The sequence below is a fragment of the Mytilus trossulus genome, chromosome 4 (assembly GCF_036588685.1).
Source record: "Mytilus trossulus isolate FHL-02 chromosome 4, PNRI_Mtr1.1.1.hap1, whole genome shotgun sequence".
NCBI classification, from domain to species: Eukaryota; Metazoa; Mollusca; class Bivalvia; order Mytilida; family Mytilidae; genus Mytilus; species Mytilus trossulus.
The window spans coordinates 39,831,414-39,853,909 of record NC_086376.1 but is presented as its reverse complement, the minus strand read 5'-3'; the positions used below and the strand labels follow the sequence as shown (position 1 = coordinate 39,853,909).

General features: G+C 34.2%; 1 long non-coding RNA gene across 1 annotated transcript in view; it reads right to left on the bottom strand.

The window, feature by feature from the left end:
- Positions 1–13,521, bottom strand: part of LOC134715281 (uncharacterized) — an 88,562-nt gene extending 75,041 nt beyond the window's left edge. Inside the window, exon 1 of the long non-coding RNA XR_010106648.1 lies at positions 13,404–13,521. This is a non-coding gene — a long non-coding RNA (uncharacterized LOC134715281). The remainder of the gene's footprint in view (positions 1–13,403) is intronic.
- Between the last annotated feature and the right edge of the window lie 8,975 nt (positions 13,522–22,496).

Below are 22,496 nucleotides of genomic sequence, written 5' to 3'. Positions count from 1 at the left end.
TTATACACAAAGTATAACCTACCGTTACCTCAAACCTGACAGTATTAAACAATTTTTTTTTTCACCCCCTATGAAGTTATTTGGATTGATTATCCCCCTTAATACATTATACAAAAAGTATAACCTACCATTACCTCAAACATGACAGTATAAAACAAATCATTATTGTTCACCCCTTATGAAGTCATTTAGATTGATTATCTCCCCTTAATACATTATACACAAAGTATATATAACCTACAGTTACCTCAAACATGACAGTATAAAACAAATCATTATTGTTTACCCCGTATAAAGTCATTTGGATTGATTATCTCCCCTTAATACATTATACACAAAGTATATATAACCTACAGTTACATCAAACATGACAGTATAAAACAAATCATTATTGTTTACCCCGTATGAAGTCATTTGGATTGATTATCTCCCCTTAATACATTTTACACAAAGTATATATAACCTACAGTTACCTCAAACATGACAGTATAATTAAATCTTTATTGTTTACCCTGTTTGAAGTCATTTGGATTGATTATCTCCCCTCAATACATTATACACAAAGAATAACCTACCATTTCCTCAAACATGACAGTATAAAACAAATCTTTATTGTTTCCCCGTATCAAGTCATTTGGATTGATTATCTCCCCTTAATACATTTTACACAAAGTATAACCTACCATTACCTCAAACATGACAGTATAAAACAAATCATTATTGTTTACCCCGTATAAAGTCATTTGGATTGATTATCTCCCCTTAATACATTATACACAAAGTCATTTGGATTGATTATCTCCCCTTAATACATTATACACAAAGTATATATAACCTAAGGTTACCTCAAACATGACAGTATAAAACAAATCTTTATTGTTTACCCCGTATGAAGTCATTTGGATTGATTATCTCCCCTCAATACATTATACACAAAGAAAAATACAAAGTATTGATTGATTGATTGTTGGTTGCTTAACGTCCAGTGGCAAATATTTCATGCATATTCAGGACGAGGACAAGTTCACAATAAATACAATAGGTAGGTTGATATAATAGAGGCCATCTGGGATGATGGTCGGGGAAATTTGGACTGCCACTGGAAAATGAGGGTATATTGGATAGGGACAGAAATTTTGCCTTGCAACAGGCCACCTACAGACCCCTCAATGAGTTGTTGCAAGGGTTCTTAACGTGCAAAGAATGTGGCACTCTCTTTACACGAGGCATTGGATTTTACGTCCCCCTTCTGACCGGACGCGACTGCAAATTTGATACATCCCGCACAGCCAAACGGACGCCTCTCTTCGGCAAGCGTTTTACTGCCGGTCGGAAGAAGACCAAGTGACCATATTTCTATACCCCAGTCACCCTTGGGGTTATACACAAAGTATAACCTACCGTTACCTCAAACATTAAAATGTAAAACAATTTTTTTCTTCTTCAACCTCTATGAAGTTATTTTGATTGATTATCCCCCCTTAATACATTATACACAAAGTATATATAACCTACAGTTACCTCAAACATGACAGTATAAAACAAATCATTATTGTTTACCCCGTATGAAGTCATTTGGATTGATTATCTCCCCTTAATACATTTTACACAAAGTATAACCTACCATTACCTCAAACATGACAGTATAAAACAATTCATTATTGTTTACCCCGTATAAAGTCATTTGGATTGATTATCTCCCCTTAATACATTTTACACAAAGTATAACCTACCATTACCTCAAACATGACAGTATAAAACAAATCATTATTGTTTACCCCGTATGAAGTCATTTAGATTGATTATCTCCCCTTAATACATTATACACAAAGTATATATAACCTACAGTTACCTCAAACATGACAGTATAAAACAAATCATTATTGTTTACCCCGTATAAAGTCATTTGGATTGATTATCTCCCCTTAATACATTATACACAAAGTATATATAACCTACAGTTACATCAAACATGACAGTATAAAACAAATCATTATTGTTTACCCCGTATGAAGTCATTTGGATTGATTATCTCCCCTTAATACATTTTACACAAAGTATATATAACCTACAGTTACCTCAAACATGACAGTATAATTAAATCTTTATTGTTTACCCTGTTTGAAGTCATTTGGATTGATTATCTCCCCTCAATACATTATACACAAAGAATAACCTACCGTTACCTCAAACATGACAGTATAAAACAAATCTTTATTGTTTACCCGTATGAAGTCATTTGGAATGATTATCTCCCCTTAATACATTATACACAAAGTATAACCTACCGTTACCTCAAACCTGACAGTATTAAACAATTTTTTTTTCACCCCCTATGAAGTTATTTGGATTGATTATCCCCCTTAATACATTTACACAAAGTATAACCTACCATTACCTCAAACATGACAGTATAAAACAAATCTTTATTGTTTACACTGTATGAAATCATTTGGATTGATTATCTCCCCTTAATACATTTTACACAAAGTATATATAACCTACAGTTACCTCAAACATGACAGTATAAAACAAATCTTTATTGTTTACCCCGTATGAAGGCATTTGGATTGATTATCTCCCCTCAATACATTATACACAAAGAAAAATACAAAGTATTGATTGATTGATTGTTGGTTGCTTAACGTCCAGTGGCAAATATTTCATGCATATTCAGGACGAGGACAAGTTCACAATAAATACAATAGGTAGGTTGATATAATAGAGGCCATCTGGGATGATGGTCGGGAAATTTGGACTGCCACTGGAAAATGAGGGTATATTGGATAGGGACAGAAATTTTGCCTTGCAACAGGCCACCTACAGACCCCTCAATGAGTTGTTGCAAGGGTTCTTAACGTGCAAAGAATGTGGCACTCTCTTTACACGAGGCATTGGATTTTACGTCCCCCTTCTGACCGGACGCGACTGCAAATTTGATACATCCCGCACAGCCGAACGGACGCCTCTCTTCGGCAAGCGTTTTACTGCCGGTCGGAAGAAGACCAAGTGACCATATTTCTATACCCCAGTCACCCTTGGGGTGATACACAAAGTATAACCTACCGTTACCTCAAACATTAAAATGTAAAACAATTTTTTTCTTCTTCAACCTCTATGAAGTTATTTTGATTGATTATCCCCCCTTAATACATTATACACAAAGTATATATAACCTACCATTACATCAAACAAGACAGTATAAAACAAATCATTATTGTTTACCCCGTATGAAGTCATTTGGATTGATTATCTCCCCTTAATACATTTTACACAAAGTATAACCTACCATTACCTCAAACATGACAGTATAAAACAAATCATTATTGTTTACCCCGTATGAAGTCATTTGGATTGATTATCTCCCCTTAATACATTTTACACAAAGTATATATAACCTAGTTACCTCAAACATGACAGTATAAAACAAATCTTTATTGTTTACCCTGTTTGAAGTCATTTGGATTGATTATCTCCCCTCAATACATTATACACAAAGAATAACCTACCTTTTCCTCAAACATGACAGCATCAAACAAATCTTTATTGTTTACCCGTATGAAGTCATTTGGATTGATTATCTCCCCTTAATACATTTTACACAAAGTATAACCTACCATTACCTCAAACATGACAGTATAAAACAAATCATTATTGTTTACCCCGTATAAAGTCATTTGGATTGATTATCTCCCCTAAATACATTATACACAAAGTATATATAACCTACAGTTACCTCAAACATGACAGTATAAAACAAACCATTATTGTTTACCCCGTATGAAGTCATTTGGATTGATTATCTCCCCTTAATACATTTTACACAAAGTATATATAACCTACAGTTACCTCAAACATGACAGTATAAAACAAATCTTTATTGTTTACCCCGTATGAAGTCATTTGGATTGATTATCTCCCCTCAATACATTATACACAAAGTATAACCTACCATTACCTCAAACATGACAGTATAAAACAAATCATTATGGTTTACCCCGTATAAAGTCATTTGGATTGATTATCTCCCCTTAATACATTATGCACAAAGTATATATAACCTAAGGTTACCTCAAACATGACAGTATAAAACAAATCTTTATTGTTTACCCGTATGAAGTCATTTGGAATGATTATCTCCCCTTAATACATTTTACACAAAGTACAACCTACCATTACCTCAAACATGACAGTATAAAACAAATCATTATTGTTCACCGCGTATAAAGTCATTTGGATTGATTATCTCCCCTTAATACATTATACACAAAGTATATATAACCTACAGTTACCTCAAACATGACAGTATAAAACAAATCTTTATTGTTTACCCCGTATGAAGTCATTTGGATTGATTATCTCCCCTCAATACATTATACACAAAGTATAACCTACCATTACCTCAAACATGACAGTATAAAACAAATCTTTATTGTTTACCCGTATGAAGTCATTTGGAAAGATTATCTCCCCTTAATACATTATACACAAAGTATAACCTACCGTTACCTCAAACCTGACAGTATTAAACAAATTTTTTTTTCACCCCCTATGAAGTTATTTGGATTGATTATCCCCCTTAATACATCATACAAAAAGTATAACCTACCATTACCTCAAACATGACAGTATAAAACAAATCATTATTGTTCACCCCGTATGAAGTCATTTAGATTGATTATCTCCCCTTAATACATTATACACAAAGTAAATATAACTTACAGTTGCCTCAAACATGACAGTATAAAACAAATCATTATTGTTTACCCCGTATGAAGTCATTTTGATCGATTATCTCCCCTTAATACATTTTACACAAAGTATAACCTACCGTTACCTCAAACCTGACAGTATTAAACAATTTTTTTTTTCACCCCCTATGAAGTTATTTGGATTGATTATCCCCCTTAATACATTTACACAAAGTATAACCTACCATTACCTCAAACATGACAGTATAAAACAAATCATTATTGTTCACCCCGTATGAAGTCATTTAGATTGATTATCTCCCCTTAATACATTATACACCAAGTATATATAACCTACAGTTACCTCAAACATGACAGTATAAAACAAATCTTTATTGTTTACCCTGTATGAAGTCATTCGGATTGATTATCTCCCCTCAATACATTATACACAAAGAATAACCTACCATTTCCTCAAACATGACAGTATAAAACAAATCTTTATTGTTTCCCCATATGAAGTCATTTGGATTGATTACCTTTAATACATTATACACAAAGTATAGATTGATTGATTGTTGGTTGCTTAACGTCCAGTGGCAAATAGTTCATGCATATTCAGGACGAGGACAAGTTCACAATAAATACAATAGGTAGGTTGATATAATAGAGGCCATCTGGGATGATGGTCGGGGAAATTTGGACTGCCACTGGATAATGCAGGTATATTGGATAAGGACAGAAATTTTGCCTTGCAACAGGCCACCTACAGACCCCTCAATGAGTTGTTGCAAGGGTTCTTAACGTGCAAAGAGTGTGGCACTCTCTTTACACGAGGCATTGGATTTTACGTCCCCCTTCTGACCGGATGCGACTGCAAATTTGATACATCCAGCACAGCCGAACAGACGCCCCTCTTCAGCAAGCGTTTTACTGCCGGTCGGAAGAAGACCAAGTGACCCTTTTTCTATACCCCAGTCACCCTTGGGGTTATACACAAAGTATAACCTACCGTTACCTCAAACATTACAATGTAAAACAATTTGTTTTTCCTCAACCTCTATGAAGTTAATTGAATTGATTATCCCCCCTTAATACATTATACACAAAGTATATATAACCTACAGTTACCTTAAACAAGACAGTATAAAACAAATCTTTATTGTTTACCCTGTATGAAGTCATTTGGATTGATGATCTCTTCTCAATACATTATACACAAAGTACAACCTACCATTTCTTCAAACATGACAGTATAAAACAAATCTTTATTGTTTCCCAATATAAAGTGATTTGGATTGATTACCATCCCTTAATACATTATACACAAAGTATAACCTACTGTTACCTCAAACATTACAATGTAAAACAATTTTTTTTTTCACCCTCTATGAAGTAATTTGGATTGATTATCCCCCCTTAATACATTATACACAAAGTATATATAACCTACAGTTACCTCAAACATGACGGTATAAAACAAATCTTTATTGTTTACCCAGTATGAAGTCATTTGGATTATCTCCCCTCAATACATATGCATTATACACAAAGTATAACCTACCATTACATCAAACAAGACAGTATAAAACAAATCTTTATTGTTTACCCTGTATGAAGTCATTTGGATTGATTATCTCCCCTTAATACATTTTACACAAAGTATAACCTACCATTACCTCAAACATGACAGTATAAAACAAATCATTATTGTTTACCCCGTATGAAGTCATTTGGATTGATTATCTCCCCTTAATACATTATACACAAAGTATATATAACCTACAGTTACCTCAAACATGACAGTATAAAACAAATCTTTATTGTTTACCCCAAATGAAGTCATATGGATTGATTATCTCCCCTCAATACATTATACACAAAGAATAACCTACCATTTCCTCAAACGTGACAGTATCAAACAAATCTTTATTGTTTCCCCGTATTAAGTCATTTGGATTGATTATCTCCCCTTAATACATTTTACACAAAGTATATATAACCTACAGTTACCTAAAACATGACGGTTTAAAACAAATCTTTATTGTTAACCCCTATGAAGTCATTTGGAATGATTATCTCCCCTTAATACATTATACACAAAGTATAACCTACCATTACCTCAAACATGACAGTATAAAACAAATCATTATTGTTTACCCCATATGAAGTCATTTGGATTGATTATCTCCCCTTAATACATTATACACAAAGTATTTATAACCTACAGTTACCTCAAACATGACAGTATAAAACAAATCTTTATTGTTTACCCCTATGAAGTCATTTGGAATGATTATTTCCCCTTAATACATTATACACAAAGTATAACCTACCGTTACCTCAAACCTGACAGTATTATACAAAAAAAAATTTCACCCCCTATGAAGTTATTTGGATTGATATTCCCCCCTTATTACATTATACACAAAGTATAACCTACTGTTACCTCAAACCTGACAGTATTATACAATTTTTTTTTTCACCCCCTATGAAGTTATTTGGATTGATTATCCCCCTTAATACATTATACACAAAGTATAACCTACCATTACCTCAAACATGACAGTATAAAACAAATCTTTATTGTTTACCCCGTATGAAGTCATTTGGATTGATTGTTTCCCCTCAATACATTACACACAAAGTATAACCTACCATTTCCTCAAACATGACAGTATAAAACAAATCTTTATTGTTTCCCCGTATGAAGTCATTTGGATTGATTATCTCCCCTTAATATCTTTTAAACAAAGTATATATAACCTACAGTTACCTCAAACATGACAGTATAAAACAGATCTTTATTGTTTTCCCCACATGAAGTCATTTGGATTGATTATCTCCCCTCAATACATTATACACAAAGTATAACCTACCATTTCTTCAAACATGACAGTATAAACAAATCTTTATTGTTTCCCCGTATGAAGTCATTTGGATTGATTACCTTCCCTTAATACATTATACACAAAGTATTGATTGATTGATTGTTGGTTGCTTAACGTCCAGTAGCAAATATTTCATGCATATTCAGGACGAGGACAAGTTCACAATAAATACAATAGGTAGGTTGATATAATAGAGGCCATCTGGGATGATGGTCGGGGAAATTTGGACTGCCACTGGAAAATGAGGGTATATTGGATAGGGACAGAAATTTTGCCTTGCAACAGGCCACCTACAGACCCCTCAATGAGTTGTTGCAAGGGTTCTTAATGTGCAAAGAGCGTGGCACTCTTTTTACACGAGGCATCGGATTAAACGTCTCCCTTCTGACCGGACGCGACTGCGAATTCGATACATCCCACACAGCTGAATGGATGACCCACTTCTGCAAGCGTTTTACTGCCGGTCGGAAGAAGACCAAGTGACCATATTTCTATACCCCAGTCACCCTTGGGGTTATACACAAAGTATAACCTACCGTTACCTCAAACATTACAATGTAAAACATTTTTTTTTTCTTCAACCTCTATGAGGTTATTTGGATTGATTATCCCCCCTTAATACATTATACACAAAGTATATATTACCTACAGTTACCTCAAACATGACAGTATAAAACAAATCTTTATTGTTTACCCCGTATGAAGTCATTTGGATAGATGATCTCCCCTCAATACATTATACACAAAGAATAACCTACCATTTCCTCAAACGTGACAGTATCAAACAAATCTTTATTGTTTCCCCGTATTAAGTCATTTGGATTGATTATCTCCCCTTAATACATTTTACACAAAGTATATATAACCTACCATTACCTCAAACATGACAGTATAAAACAAATCTTTATTGTTTACCCAGTATGAAGTCATTTGGATTGAGTATCTCCCCTCAATACATTATACACAAAGTATAACCTACCATTACCTCAAACATGACAGTATAAAACAAATCTTTATTGTTTACCCCTATGAAGTCATTTGGAATGATTATCTCCCCTTAATACATTATACACAAAGTATAACCTACCGTTACCTCAAACCTGACAGTATTATACAAATTTTTTTTTTCACCCCCTATGAAGTTATTTGGATTGATTATCCCCCCTTAATACATTATACACAAAGTATAACCTACTGTTACCTCAAACCTGACAGTATTATACAAATGTTTTTTTCACCCCCTTTGAAGTCATTTGGATTGATTATCCCCCCTTAATACATTATACACAAAGTATAACCTACCATTACCTCAAACATGACAGTATAAAACAAATCTTTATTGTTTACCTGTATCAAGTCATTTGGAATGATTATCTCCCCTTAATACATTATACACAAATAGAACCTACCGTTACCTGAATCCTGACAGTATTTAACTAATTTTTTTTCACCCCCTATGAAGTTATTTGGATTGATTATCCCCCTTAATACATTATACACAAAGTATAACCTACCATTACCTCAAACATGACAGTATAAGACAAATCTTTATTGTTTACCCGTATCAAGTCATTTGGAATGATTATCTCCCCTTAATACATAATACACAAAGTATAACCTACCTTTACCTCAATCATTAAAGTATAAAACAAACTTGTTTTGTCACCCCCTATGATGTCATTTGGATTGATTCCTTTATACATCATACACCAAGTATAACCTTCTGTTACCTCAAACCTGACAGTATAAATGTTGTTTTTTTTGTGCACACCCTATGAAGTCATCTGGATTGATTATCTCACCTCAATACTGTGACAAGTTACCCCCAGGGCATATATTTTTACAGAGGATGACCTTGAATTCCCTCAGGTTGTCTCTAATGTATTGCAACCTCCTAAATTTCTATCATCCTTCAAAAAAATTGTCGCTTTTTTTTATTTCCTGCAATTGCGCAGAATGCAGAAATATACTTCTTTCTTCTGGTCTAGTTGTCACGAGACTTTGAGTAGTCTAGTAAAATATAGGAACTCAAGGAACACAATACCATTATTTCATTTTTAACAGTTCTTTGTCTTTGATTATATTGAATAAATGTTACCTGATGCATTGCATTTCTTTGTTTACATTGAACATGATTTCATAACTTTTAAAAAGTTACAAGTAAAATCTCTAACAACAGAACCAAAACTGTAAATGTAATGTATTTCCGTTTCTTTTTTCCAACAATTATGTAAGGAACAAAAAAAAAAATTCATAGACTACGTCCCCATTCACAGGCCTGCCTCATATTATGATATAAATTGATGATACATGTAACCGTGTTAGTAATCTAATATATAACAACAAACCAGTGTATTCTCTTGGACTATTAATATATTAGTATAATAGTCCAAGGTATACTGATTTGTATCACTACAATATGATAGTTATTACAGTGAGCTTGAATTTCCTGTCATTTCTTCATCATCCAAGCACGAACTTGTATCAGAGGAATATCTCTGTAAATTGACCTAAGTTTCAGGTATAGAGATGAGATCTGTATCTGTGACATGTGCTTTTGACCATCTTCAAGAACCTGCAGCCATTGGATGTTCAGTACTTCAGTACTTTGATTTTATATTTTTATTACGCTGTAAATATGTTATTTCCTTGTTATAGATAAATTGTATGTTTAAAATTGTTGATAATGTTATTTATTCTATATGAGTGATTAGTTCCTATGATAATAGGATTTTACTGTTTTTTATTGTTTATAGAAGATATATTTTCATAAATTATTCCAAGTCAGGAATGTTTTCATTTTTGCATAAATTCACGGTGTAGAATGGTAAAAAGGACTTATTGGGTTTTTGTCAGTGTTTCCACACTAATCGGGATCAGCAACGGACTTTATATCGCATTTTGTTTTCAGACAGTGTGACACAAAATGAGACAAATATACGAAAATCAGTCTCTAGTGTTTATGTTTATACATGTATGATCACGGAAGACACTAGAAAATCAGTCTCTAGTGTTTATGTTTATACATGTATGATCACGGAAGACACTAGAAAATCAATCTCTAGTGTTTATGTTTATACATGTATGATCACGGAAGACACTAGAAAATCAATCTCTAGTGTTTATGTTTATACATGTATGATCACGGAAGACACTAGAAAATCAATCTCTAGTGTTTATGTTTATACATGTATGATCACGGAAGGCTTTGATGATCTAACTTTGCCAAATTTTCCATTTTGCTTCGGTACCTCCCTTGGCTTTTTCAAAAAGCTCCACTAAACAGGACAACAAGTTGAACACAGCTACTAATGGTGTGTTTTCCGTTTAAATACACAGTATATTAGAATGTGGACTTTTTGTGCTCCTTTATTTCATACAAAATACATATTAGAACCATTTGTGTGCATTCAAAAACTAAACATATCGTAAATTAAAGCTGTATCAAAATTGCTTGGCAGCGTACTAATCAGGTTTCCCTAAAATGATGTGTTTTTTGTTATGAGGCCAAGATACTGATAGAGTCCCACACATTTGCTCGTGGATTAATAAAGTATATCATTATGTGATGTGTGATTAATGTATAAAGTAAGAAGTGGCAAACAACCATGCAGGCAGAGTAATCACATAGACTGACTGAGAAGATACATGTATGAGTTTTCATATTCATTTGCGCACAAAAAGTCTGGTGCCAAAATCGCAGAGTCCAGTGCCACAAATTTTCCTAATTAACTATCATTTAAGACCTTAATAGTGCATGAAACAGTTCTGAAAAGAAAAATGTCTACATTTGATGAATAATAACCAAATATTTACTTAAGAGAAGAATTCAACAAGCTTAAAATACTTTTTGGACCTTTTGGATTATAGCCAGTGTTCTCCCCAGGCCCTTAAAGGACCACGGGCCCGCGATGTATAATTTTTTACCGCGGTGGTATCGTTCTTGCCGCGATGTATAAATTTTCTCCGTGGTGCTAAAGTTTTCGGTAAAAAAATCGTATTAAAATCGGTAAAGTTTCAAATGACTTCAACTTTCAGTGAGGGTTAAAATTTTACATGAAAATTGACCAGTTCTAACCAGTTTAATCCAGTATTGACAGGTAGATTGTTTACACCACGTGATCGATTTACCTGTTGAGGTTAACATTGATGATTGGATTTAATCGATGTACATGATTCTCTTGTGTTTTAATTAATTAAGAGATCATAATTTTAATAACAGACTTGTAATAGGGGACAAGCAGACATTTGTGAATGAACTCTTTTACGCCAGTCTTTAGTCAAAATAATTTGACTGTTATAGAAATTAATTGTGGAGTTATTTCCCCTGATTTTGCTTATTACAAATAAATGCTCCTCACATATAATTTCTCATTGAAAATTAAAATAAAGTACAAATTAAATGCAAAATTATATTAGAATGTTTCATTAAGGATAAAAAAATTCTTAGAACATACCAACGAAAATGTTTTGCAAATTATTTTAGAGAATGATACCTTTATTGATACACAGACATTTTGTAATTTTATATTAAATAGACATTAACTTCACATGGGTCATGGATAAAAAAGCATCTTGTCCCAAACTTCACAGGAATGTGTGTTTAGAATTACTAATACAATTGAAATTAAGTATTTATAAACTTAAACTTTTAAAATAATAACTAAGATGCATAAAAAAATAAAAAAAGCTGTTGTTAAAAAGAATGGAAAGTAGGTTTCAATTTACTGATGGTTCTGTAACAAAAATTAATCTTGTTCAAAGTTCACTGTTATGGTCAAATCTAACATGGGGAATGTGTAGTGTAACTACAAGTATTGGGACAAAATGGCTTGATCCAAATATAAGAAGTAAGATATTAAAGTATAAAAACTGTTATATTGATTTACTTTTTCTACCAATAATGTTCTGACCCAAAGTCCATACAACACAGTACCACAGTAAACAAAACAAAGGCAAAAAGGTAATGACAAAAACCAACAAGAAAAAAATAAGCGACGCAACGCGACACAAAATATTGTAAAATTCATTTCGTCACGCGTTACCCTGGTGCTATCCAAAAATCCTGGGGAGAACACTGTTATAGCTCTTCATCTTTTATATAAGCTTTGGATTTCAAATATTTTAGCCACAAGCATCACTGAAGAGACATGTATTGTCGAAATGCGCATCTGGTGCAAGAAAATTGGTACCGTTAATTTTATTACACCTAATGTTGTCACCTAAAAACACATTAAGTCTTTTGCTGAACCTGATTAGTGGGGAAACGTCGAAAACCCCGATAAGTCCAACACATATTTACACTTGTATGCAAATTTGTCTGCCATTACATTACATCACACAGGTTCCAGTAAACTTTGACATTATAATTCAAAACATTTGAATGATTTGATGTTACAAAAGGTGATTGTTGGTTGACGTCAAAAGTTATTCGTAGGTTATATAGGGTCATTCGGAGCAAAATACAACTAAATACCAAAAGTGTAAATACGTTTATTCTACACTGTGAAATTGTAAACATCAAGATTTTGTTAAAACTACTTTCCATATTTTATGTTTATCTAGTCATTGCAATGCTTTAATAATTGTGTTTGTTAAAGTACTTGTACCAACAAATGGGTAGAAAATGAGGAATATTGTGGTATTTAGATTTTTTTGAGACTTGTTGTTTTTGGTATATTTTTACCTCCTTTAACCCCTTTTTGGTAGGATTTCAATATTTTGAGAAAGTTCCCGTACTTTTTCATCTGTAACTTTTTCGGGATCGACCCCACTTTAGACATAATTTCTGTCAATTTTGGACAATGACAGCCAAACTTACATATATACACTCTTTTCTGAATCCAAATTGAATTCTAGAGTTTATTTTTCCCCACTGAGGTTATGCATTTTGCTTAAACTTGTCGATATTTGTTTTTGACAGCCAGCATGTATCGCCATTACTTCAGATGAAAGGCTAGCGATTTCATTGGTTGATTAAAAGAATAAAGTATTTTACCTTATTTTTTGTGAAAATTGTTTAAGAGATGTTTTATTTTACGATTTATGTTAGAAAATGTAAAAGTTTATATTTTGATAATTTTGTATCATTTGTCGTTTCAACTTGATAAAGAATGGAGCTTTTTGATTGGCTTTTGGCTACTTGTGCACAGCAATCGTCACAACTCGGCCGATTCCGTACCTCATAGAAGGGATAAGCGGAGTCACCCGAAGATTGTTGTGCACCAAGATTGGGCACAAGTTTAATAGTTTTATTGAGGAAAACGAATTTCCAGATCTTGACAAATCACGAGTCAGTCTCTGTCTCTGCACAAATAAATGATACTGTTCCCACGCCAGATAGCGAATAAACTACCCCTCAACCATTTAACGTCATAGCTGCAGTCCCAGGTATATGATCATATATACGCCTGTAATGGGGGGGGGTGTCTGTAATATTACCGTCATTTCCTAAATTGCTAACTATTGCTAAATGTAGGACATTTTCGGGGTACCCACAGGATAATGTTAAGCGGTTTTTAGCAGAATTTGAATCTTATGCATTACTTCACGACCTAAAAATACATAAATTTTAATTTACATAGCGCCGCTGTAATAATGGAGAGCGAATTATTTCAAAGTTTGGTCTTGTCCCTTGGTCAGTCGCTCGAGTCGATTATTGTAGTCGATACTAGAAAAAGCACAAATTTTGCAAAGCCAGATCATGAGGTAGTAGCTAAATTTATAGTGGGCTTCCAGATCAGATGTCATTTTTTGGCCATGCTGGCCAACCGATTGACATTCAAAGTTCTTTAACAGCAGCTAAAATGGCAGAGACATGTGGCTATCGCCAACACAATGATGTTGTTAATGCAATAATTCATTCTTTATTACTTAATTGAAGTCTTTAAGCACACTATGATTATCAGTGCAATAAATACTAATACATTTCTATAACACAACATGACATAAAACATCAGAGAAGCAAATACATATCAAGTATTGACCAATAACAGTTTGGTCCTATGATTAAGTCATTAAACAAGAATTTATAATTTTATTTACACATATTACGCAAATCTTTTACATTTTCATGATCAGTGCTGAGAAGTTGCACTAATTTGAACGACGATGGACGTCTATAATAATAATGTCTCCTTAAGTCTTTATAGCGTTCACATTGTAAAACAAACTGGAATTCATCTTCAGTGATATTCAAAGAATAAAGAGTACACTTTCTATTTAACCTATTTACTCCATGATAACGGCCTACATGTACTTCAACAAACAAATTATGAGATGACAATAACACATAAGCCGCAACATCAGCATGTGGGACCACCCGAGAAAGACTCAGAGCTAAGCGAAATGAAGGAGCAACAAAAGTTGCTTACAGATCAAATACACGAAATGAATTCCCCAAACAATGCCCTTCCCCGTCAGTCTAGATTTAATAACGCAGAATGCAGAAAGTGTAAAGGGTTGGGTCATTCTCAACTAGTGTGTAACTGGAACAGTGCCGGTCCGTCACAGCCGAACGCCCAATGTCAGCTATGTCAACAGTTTGGACACACCGCAGCTTTTTGTTGTACAAATAATAATATAGTTCAGGGAAAACAAATGAACCCGGCCGACAGGCACAGTCGTCCGGGGTTTCCACAGTAAGTGCCGGCGAGACTGCTAACTCTTAGTTTTTGTATATGCAAGTTGTTTTTGATCAGTTGAATGTAGCTGCTCTTATAGATACAGGTAGCTCCATCAATGTTATTTTAAAGAACCTTTTTGATTCAATTTCTGATAAACTGAAAATTTCTTTTGAACAATTATCCGATCCTAAAAATTAGACTAGCTAATAACGAAAAGATTATAGTGTTCGGAACTGCGAAGTTAAAAGCAATCATTCATGACCAGGAACAAATTATTGATATTTATATTCTTCCAACTGTTTCGCATCCGCTTATTTTGGGGACTGAATATTTACGAACCCATAAAGTATTGTTAGACTTCAGTGATATTTCTTATGGTGTGAAGAACGGGTGTTGCTAAACGGCGGAAACGGAAAACGGAACGGAAACGGAAACGGAAAGACATTTTTGTATAGACGGAATTTAAGGGGAGGGAATAAAGCACTATGATTGTCTACTCTTGCTGGTATATTTTTGCTATATAAAGTTTCTATCTATTTATCATATATTTCAATATAACAGGCGAACATGCAAGTGAGAAAATTCGTCATATAAGGTCGATATAGTATAAGAAGTCATTTGACCGTTTTGACGTGAATGGACATAAGGTAGAGCTCATTATTCTAAAAAAATTGAGAATGAAAAATGTCAAAGAGACATCAAACTCAAGACCAGACAACATCCAAAGTCCACCAATGGGTCTTCAACGCAGCGAGAAAATCCCGCACCTGAAGTTGGTATAATGTATCAGCTTCCCCCCCCCCCCCCCCCCCCTAAATAAAATTGTGTTCTAGTTTAGTGAAAATGGACGTCACGCTAAACTCCAAAACATATAAATGAGATTAAATTTTAAAAATATATACAATACTAACCGTTGAAAGGTCAGAGATTCCGGACTTGGGACAGTCGAAAAAATGCGGAAGAGTTATAAACATGTTTTTGTAAAATCCCCCCCTCTATACATCTAGCCAATGTAAAATAAAGAAACACATATGAAGCAATACCAAGTAAACCTAGTTTTAAAAGAAGTCCGGGTCTGAGGACAGATTAGACATCTTTTTCACACAGTTCTTAAATTAGATACACCAATGATAATTGTTGCAAAGTTTAACCAAAACCATCAGGCGACTCCCTAAAAGACATATGTTCAATAACATTTGGCCCAGTAGTTTCAGAGACTGAGACATTTTGTACACTAAATTAACCGTTACATCCAAAATGGAACGACATAATAACTTGAGTATGGGCTAAAACAAAATTAGAATATGCATTCAATACATAAAAAGTATGTGGGCTATACGAAATAGACCATAGAATGTATAAAAAAAATATAAAATGAATTAGCAGCTATCATATTATTATTCACCATTTTTTCAACAATCATCAATTCCAGCATGACCTGATGAATGAAAAACAGGAGACATTTGTGCATTTCCGCTAATTAAGTACATCAAACATGCATTCACTGCAGGATGCTGCAACATATAGTACTAGTATGCTCTAACATATTGAGTTACCGTCTAGATTATAATAACGTCACGCACGATGTTCCTACAACCCCTATGATTTAAAACAGAATCTTCGAAATTTCCTCTGCAAAACAAAATAAAATGTTAACAAACACTAACCACTATAAAAACTAATTCAGTATATGTTTTCCTTTATGTCTTTATGTTCTTATAGCTCTTGGTCATATGCTTAGTAGTATCTAGTATATTTGAGGATTAAAACAACAAAGCTATGTGAAAAAACGGATATCCAACGTTGCATTTTTAAACAACTGTGTTATCTGTTATGTATAGTGATCCTATTTCTTATTCTCTGATCTTTCCCAATTGTCCAAGTTGATATTTCATTTGTCCAAGCAATTAATGCGGGTTTGTTACCTGATATTTCAATAAGTAGTTTATATTTTACCAAACCAAAAGTTAAATACACGAAAATTAACTGCATGTTTGGGTCTTACAGGAATAAAATGCTACGAAACATTACATAATGGTAGCCAAAACGTCGAAAAACGTCGAAAATCCAAACAAACACCTTTTTTTTTGGACTATATATTGCAAATTTTGTTCCATTCCTACATTCCTGATACTTAAAACAAATGGCGTGGTGAAATTTAAAAAAAAAAATGATTGTCGAAAAAAACCCACGGTTCATGTTGTGCATGAAACGGAGGTAACTGAAAGACTTATCAGACATCACTAAATTAATAGAGACAGATTGAGAATCAACCAACTACATAAAAAAGCAAATGAAACTTGCAAATTGAAAAAAATGTACGTCAAAAGTTTCAGAAACCTCTCTTTCGCGTCGTGGTGGTGTATATAAATTAGGCCGTTAGTTTTCTCGTTTGAATTGTTTTACATTTTCATTTCGGGGCTATTTATAGCTGACTGCGGTATGGGCTTTGCTCATTTTTGAAGGTCGAACGGTGACCTATAGTTGTTAATTTCTGTGTCATGTTGGTCTCTTGTGGAGAGTTGTTTCATTGGCAATCAAATCACATCTCTTTTTATATATTTAGGTTGATGTCGCAGTAGTCCGAGATTACTCTGACGTCTGACGGCTGTTTAGCCAGACAAGCTGGGGCCGTGTCTGGCTAAACAGCCGTCCGAGACGTCAGAGTAATCTCGGACTAATGTCGCAGTTGCAATTGCATGTATGTGCTGTCATCAAGGATTTACACAGTATTGATGTTTCTCATTATTGAAGGCCTTTATATGAACAATGGCTGCTTGAATACGCCTTATTAATACTACGTTGGCTAGTTTCTACTTAACATTTTATGCGGTATAAGAAAATTAAGAAGTAATGAGTATCACTGATAAATATGACGGCATGTCTTCAGTAATCAAGCTACGTTACTGAACATTTGTTTGTTTATACGTATACTTAAATGCATGCCATGCAGTGGCGGATCCAGACATTTTCGTAAGGGGTGGCCTACTGACTGCTTAAGCCGAGGAGGCCCGGTCCAGTCATGCATGCCAGTTGTTGCCATGACACGGATTATGTTCTTCTCATATATGTTATGATGCTATGATACTAAACCCCTAACGGGAAGAATTATGCCAGATATTCAAATGATGAAATCATAATCTTTCAATCAGTTTAATTGAAGTCTGGAGCTGGCAGTATAGGGGAGGGTTGAGATCTCATAAACATGTTTAACCCCGCCGCATTTTTGCGCCTGTCCCAAGTCAGGAGCCATTGGTCTTTGGTAGTCTTGTATTATTTTACTTTTAGTTTCTTGTGTACAATTTGGAAATTAGTATGGCGTTCATTATCACTGAACTAGTATATATTTGTTTAGGGGCCAGCTGAAGGACACCTCCGGGTGCGGGGATTTCTCGTTACATTGAAGACCTGTTGGTGACCTTCTGCTGTTGTTTTTTTATCGTCGGGTTGTTGTCTGTTTGATACATTCCCTATTTCTCTCCACTCAATTCTCATCTCAATTCTCATCTCAATTTTATTTGACAGTGATATTTTGTATAATCAACCATTTTCCCTACAATAAAAACGGGACGGGCAATATGAACCCCCTTCCTTAATCAGCATCTGCAAACTCTTTTAAAAAGTATCTGTATCACATGCACACTTCAATCTCAAATTTGGATTGTCTGAGGACCGTTTTCCAAATCCTTGACCGTTACCTGTCTTACGGAAGCCGTGTGTAATTCTCTCCTCTTATTAGAATATACTGAGTCGACCTAGACTATTGACATACTAATTTTGACTTAGGTTAGAGTCTATGGCTCAATATTTATTCCCAGTTTAAAGTTTTAGTGAAGTCCCGATTCATGGATAATAAAGGCCGGCTATCTATTTATTGGTTAGTACAATGTATTTTATTTGTCGGGTAAATGGTTATTTATGTTACTATAAAAGTCATGATTGGAACTTCCTTATTTTAACAATCGTCTTTTTTTTCCCCGCCGGTACCATAAAAACGACCTAGCTGTTACTAACGGCGTAATTTGATTTTTACACGAGAACGTTTAGTTATATAGGTTCAGTGATCTTAAATCTCGAGAACGAGTTACAGCTATTTTCCTAAAGCATGTAGTTTAAAGGTTTTAATATGAACTTTCTTGATTTGTGTGTATAATTGTTTGCTCGAACATTATAATTAAGATTTACATTGCACTCAATATATAGGTGGGGCTGCAGCTTGTTTCATGTTATTTGATACTTGAGTAAAAGTTTATTCAAACAAAGCAAACAAGCCAATCAAACCTTTAAACTTCATGCTTATTCAACCTTAAAATAATTTTCAACTATAAACGAATGTTACTTTGTACAAATATAAGGACTTAGTTAGCTAAATCTACAAATTTTATTAGATATTATGATTTTTTATTGCAATAGATTAATATGCTAAATTTTAATTGAAGAAAATCATGAAGGAAATTGTAACGAACAGAGCACAATTTTACAGTCATGTCTACTGGACGTATGTTAATTTTCTAAAAAAAAATCGTTAACTTAATTTAATTCATCCAACATAACAAGAACCTGCTGTATTCGACGGCCATTTAATTTTTTATCTTATTGATCTTTCGCAGAATATCTCCAGAAGAGGTCCCTATTCATTTTTTTAAACTCTTCACCAGAAGACATTCTGGTGATGTACATAATAGACCAATAAAACACGCCCCTGCGATTGTGTAGATCGCAGTATTGTCGTGGTACGGTCTTGAGGTCTTGCAGTTCGTATTGAGAGTAGCCAACATGTTCAAAACAATCGTGATATGTCGTTGCGAAATCATGTCTAAGTAGGAGCGCGTTAATGTCGTAGTCCACAAATATTCTGTGCCATCGTATCTTGAGCGCGATTCAAGTCGCAGACACATGTACTTCGCTACGATATAACGTCGAGGTTACTATACTACCTTAATACAAACACTAGACTATACCTTAATAATGCGACACAACCACTACGACCATTCTACAGTTATGCTTAGCTGTTCAAGACCGTATCCTTTACAAAAGTCGATTCTAGTACGATCAAGCCCGGTGTCCTCATGACGGTCTTCTTAAGACCTGACTGCGATCATATTACTACGACGATTTCCAGCTCTATAGTCGTGCTCATTGTCATTTTCACATAAAGATATAAAAGCTCTCCAGGTTTTGTTTGTATGTATTTTGGACCTCGTGTCTCTTTTTTCCAATGGGCCAAACCATGCATTACACATTTCATTGTGTCGTTTCCACTATCTTTCATTAAAACATCGTTATCTAATCTACATTGACCAGCAATATGTTGTGATTCAGGTTGGATTGGTCGGTCAGACATTTTTACTGGATTAGGCGGATAACGCACGAGGACCTCTGTCGCTACCACTATATATATATATTACAACTACTTCTACTAGTATGTTTTTGTTCCAATGATACAGAAAAAGGCTAAACATATGTGTGTGTGTCTATGCTTAGCATGCAAGTTCTGCTTAAATCTGTGGTCACACTTTACCAGATAGCTCGAACGGACACCGAAAGGATAGACAAAATTTTCAATTTTCACCATTTTCATCCTTTAGGAGTCCGCGATGTAATGAACAAATTAAACTGACGTGTAGTATGCCGAGAAATGGTAGGGGTGAAAAAAGAAATAAGAAAACAAATTTCAGAATAAAAAGCCAATAAATTTGCCTGATCATGATTTAGAAGATCATATAAAAAAGAAGATGTGGTATGATTGCTAATGAGATAACTCTCCACAAGAGACCAACATGACACAGAAATTAACAACTATAGGTAACCATACAGTCTTCATCAATGATCAAAGCCCATACAGCATACATGTACATTTTAAACATGCTCATTTTTTTCCACCGGACCAACCGAACGTCGACTGATAAAGTGGATACTGAACGAAATGAAACAGATATGGACGGACGTCTAACGGATAACAACACTCGTTTCACGGAACGGACGGATTGAAAAAATATTATCCGTTCGGCGTCCGTTTCGCGCTATCTGGTAGGGTGTGACCGGAGATTTAAGCACGTGTTACACCTTAACGGATAGCGCAAACGGACGTCGAACGGATTACTTTTTACAATCTGTTCATGTCCGTAAGACGTCCGTTAATTTTCGTTTCATGTCCGTTCAACATCCGTGATATCCATCAATGTCCCTTCAACATCTGTGATATCCATCAATGTCCCTTCTGTCCGGTGGACAATTTCGAGCATGTTCAAAACTTTGAATTGACGGACATTCAACGGATGAAGTTACCGTTGTACATCCGGTACACTGTAAATAAAAGTGTTAAGAATCTGAACACTTTTTGAACGCCCTTTTGTAACACTTCTGGAACGCGTAACGGTGTTCTCAATATTAACATTGGTGTTCCAGTTTTTAACATTATGTGTGCATCTTTCGAACGCTATGTGTGTTATTTTTGAACGGATAGTGTGTACTCCTTGAACACCTAGTGTTTGAATCCGGAACGCGTAACAGTGTTCTAGATATTAACTTTCGTGTTCCAGTTTTTAACATCATGTGTGCATCTTTCGAACGCTATGTGTTATTCTTGAACGGATAGCGTGTACTTCTTGAACGCCTAGTGTTTGAATCTGGAACATGTCCTTGTGAGCAAAATTGTATGCCGTTACGCGTTCTAAGCCTTGTAACACTTCTGGAACGCTCGGACTGTGTTCCAGAAATATGTGTTAATATCCAGTGCACATAGTGTATATTACTGGAACACAATTTTACATGTTCCAGAAAAAGTGTTATATTCTCTGAAACATTATTGTGGTCTTGTAAAACAAATATTTTAATTGATTAAAAACGTCTTTAATTGATTAAAAAAGGCAACATTTAAAAAAAAAAAGTACAATAAAATGTGAAATATTGAAGCAACTTTAAAATGACAAGTTAGACAAGTTAGAAATATAACATTTGTAATTTGCAAAATGTGTCCAAATATTTACTCATAAACAAAATGTTCGTCATATATTTAAAATTATTATGTTACAACAAAGTCAAGTGTCTTATGTTTAACTCATCGTTTGCAACTTAATTCCTAAGTCAAGAACTGTTCTGAATTTCTTTACAAAATACTGTTGCCACTGACTCTTTTATCACCAAAATGTTCCATAATCCACTGGCTGCATAGCACTCAGATAGTCAATATCAAACATAAAATACCCTGTGTATATGATGCTAGTAGTCGAGTCGGTGTTCATGAAACACTGCTTCCTTGGACACTTTTAAACATGATTTGAGTCGTT